This window comes from Papaver somniferum, chromosome 6 (assembly GCF_003573695.1).
Source record: "Papaver somniferum cultivar HN1 chromosome 6, ASM357369v1, whole genome shotgun sequence".
Classification (NCBI taxonomy): domain Eukaryota; kingdom Viridiplantae; phylum Streptophyta; class Magnoliopsida; order Ranunculales; family Papaveraceae; genus Papaver; species Papaver somniferum.
This window is the reverse complement of record NC_039363.1, coordinates 135,555,503-135,558,985: the sequence shown is the minus strand read 5'-3', so window position 1 is coordinate 135,558,985 and position 3,483 is coordinate 135,555,503. Positions and strand designations below refer to the sequence as shown.

Below are 3,483 nucleotides of genomic sequence, written 5' to 3'. Positions count from 1 at the left end.
TAACAATTAAAATTGATAGCGAAGTTTCCTCATAGTACATAGTTTCTTGGAGATAGCAAGGAAGCTTGTGCATCTATTGTCGGTTGACATCTTGAAATATTGCTCTCCCTTTCTCTCTTGAAAGTTTTTATTGTCTACCAACTCATGTATATAAAATTGTTCAATTGGGTGGGTTTAGTTAGCCGCTTATTTGGTTTGTATTTTTGAGCTTGAGAAGTTTTCTCTAGGTTAGTCGTACTGGTGTTACAAGCTAATTTGGGTTGTATCTGATATGAATTGTTAGAATTGTTACAATGTATTTAATGGAGTATAAAGATCAATGGTTGCATTCTCAAAGCTTTGCTGGCTTAAATGTAACAAGCATATTAGGATCAAAATACGAAGCACATTTTTCATATGTACCAAGAAAAAAGCAAGAGATATGTTGTCAAGGAATTGCGAAGATGTGTTATTGTTTCAAGGTTTGTTGAATATCTATTTTTTCTTAATTTTTTTCTAATAAATTTAAATTACTAAATTCGTATTCTACGTGTGTGTGATTTGTATCCTTGCAGATTCTTAGCCATATGCTCATTTGGAGAGTTGTTTCTTACCTTTTAAACCTTCATTTTTTATGATCTGTGAACAAGGTTTGATTTTTCTGTTACTGTTCATTGATGTTTAAGTGTGTGTTTGCAGAATATGTAAACAAGAAATAATAATGAATCTAATTACGGCGACTCCAATCCACGACATGGTAATTAATCATTATTTTTTTCTTCTTTAATATTTCTTATTTTTATCAGGAAACAACCTCGCGCGTTAAATGGGTTGAAAGAAAAATCAGATAACAATCAAGATCCGTGAACAAGGTCTGATTTTTGTTATTGTTTCATATATGTAAACAAGAAATGATCATGAATCTAATTATGGCGACTCCAATCTACCATAAATAAAATTAACAATGCAAATCTACCATAAGTACAGAGACCTTTTCTCAAGGCTTAAGTGAAACTTCGTTCTCCAGGGTCAAGCAGATTGTTATATTTGTTGCAGAAAACTAAAGGTATGTTGATTGGGTTTGCTGGAATCTCAAAAGCTCTAGAAAAGTTAAAGGTAAAAAGATTTGCAATCAATATAGGTGTTTCTTAATTTTGAAAAATACTGATGTTTTAAATATTTTTTGGGTTGATTTAGGGTTTGATCGTTTGTGTTTGAAGAAGCTACGAAAGAAAACCAGCTTGGGTGTATTTGAATCAAAGAAAGATTTTCAAATACAATTGAACTTAAGGTATTTTTTCTTTTTTTTTTGGTACAATAAATTGTGGAATGGCATACTGATTTTCCTCATTTACCATGAACTCTGCGTTGTAGTTGGTCCAATACAACATTTCACATTATCTGGATTACATATTTGATGATACTATTCTCTTTTCCGAAAAAAATTTTACTCCATTTTTGATCGAATGCTTCTATGCTTCTATTTTTATTCCACTTGAAGAATGCTTTTATCCTAAGGGAAATTCTGGAACACCATCTTATGAAACTTACTGCATTTCTTGAACCAACTTTTCATTACAAAGGAGTCCTTTTTGAATTCTCACGTCTCAAGCATTATATCAGTCAGTATCGTCATTGGGTATGTACACTACATTGAGTAGCTCTCATTCGTCAGTATATGTCCTGTCAGGTTGTAGTTAGACTTTTTAGAATTGAAGAATTGAAATTTTTATGTTTTGGTCAGTATATGTCCTGTCAGGTTGTAGTTAGACTTTATAGAATTGAATTTTTTATGTTTTTGATATGGTTAAATTAAATAATTTAGTAGAGGAAGAATGCTTGCCCACTGAAATGAAGCGAATATGAATAGTCATACTAGCTACAAACCATTCCGTGAATAATACCAAAGAGTTACGAGAGTCATCTGAACTCTGTTTCATATATCCAAAATGATCATTATATATAACGTTTACATTTTGTTTATAATTAATTTTTTTAAATATTATTTTAGCCATGCATTTGCACAGGCATATTGAACTAGCGTTATTGGTTTCTTATTTCGTTATTTTTATCATATTTTATATACTTGGTTAAATTTGAGAAGTCATGTTCAATCGTGACTTATCTGGAAGAAGCATAGTATAAAAGAAATATTGGAGTTACTGGTTGAGATGTATATTACATATCACTATTTGGAGAAACTCAGTGGTGGTAGTCGTGGAGATGTTGGAGTGGTGATGTTGCTAAAGTTAGTATCGGTGAAGGTTTTGAGCTGGTGGCGGTCAGATCTACGTAAGTGACTTTCAGAATCTCGATTTTTATTTCTTAGTTTCCAAAAATTTGTAAGTTTTTATCGAAAATATCATATTACTTAACTAAAGTTGGGAAATTTATGTGTTTGTGCAAATGCTCATGAGCTTGTTGTACTAGGGGTTGTTATAAAGTGTGTTAAAGTCCACAAGCTTGGAGCATAATATCCATTTGACCCCCTTCAAAAACGAGGAGCACATGTTATTTTAGTGGTGCAGTGGGAGGTTCTGATAAGAATTTGTGATTCAGAAAGCTGGTATTGTGTAGTAATTATACGAACAATAATTTAGAGAAATGAAATAATTATATTTTGTAGGATAATAGAGATCACAGTTGTGTTCAATGATGGCTCCGGAGAGCCTATCCATGTGAACAGTTAGAGACTTTACTTAGGAGTACTGCAAAACAAAATTTAGAAGCTCTTAAGTCTGAGTGGACAAAAAAGGTGACTTTGCGGTGAATGTTACAAGCATGGAATTCGTGATTTGCTGCAAATTGCACGCTTACAATCCAGCCGAGCATGGAATAGGTGATTCGCGGTGAATGACACTGCTACAACCCAGCCAACTGTGAATGGCACTGATACAAGCTTACAACCCATCGTGTTATGGATAGTACGATGCATGCGAATTTTTATGGTTTTGCATTGGAATTAGTTATCCAAGAAAAATCTGATTGCATTTGTACGATTTACCATCTTTAGCTCATTAGCGCTTTAGAAATGAGAGGAATTGAAGTTGTAGAGTGTCAGGTTTAAGAACCGGATGAAAAATGTTTACTATAACTATATATAATAACAATTTTTGTTGGTAATTTACCTATTATTTGACCAAGTTGGTAATATAAGAACAATTTTTGTTGGTGATAGGCGCATTTATATGCCTAAATTGTCCTCAATGTTTCGTATTGTTGGTACTCATTTTCGTCCTTATTATAGTGTTTTGTGTATTTTTAGGTATTTTTGGAAAATAAATATTGTTGGAAAAATCGGCTCGAAAAATCACTCGGAACACCCCCGGAGGACACTTGCTATACGGAGCCCAGATTTGGTTAAGGGGCACCTCAATTACTAAGGGGCACCCCAAAAAGGCAGCTGTTATTCGCACCCCACAACTGGTTAGGGGGACACCATCTTCTTCGTTTGAAACTTAAAAATTGGCGGGAAAAATGTGGCAGCTCTCTGAGAATTTTCGA

At 33.4% G+C, this 3,483-nt stretch overlaps 1 long non-coding RNA gene across 2 annotated transcripts; it reads left to right on the top strand.

The window, feature by feature from the left end:
• Nucleotides 1-649: 649 nt before the first annotated feature.
• LOC113286229 lies at nt 650-2,259 on the top strand. 2 transcript variants are annotated; one of them, XR_003329183.1, is made up of 3 exons: nt 650-1,045; nt 1,177-1,270; nt 2,084-2,259. It is a non-coding gene; the product is annotated as an uncharacterized LOC113286229 (long non-coding RNA). The 2 variants fall into 2 exon arrangements; XR_003329182.1 differs by having other exon boundaries at nt 650-1,095.
• Nucleotides 2,260-3,483: the final 1,224 nt, after the last annotated feature.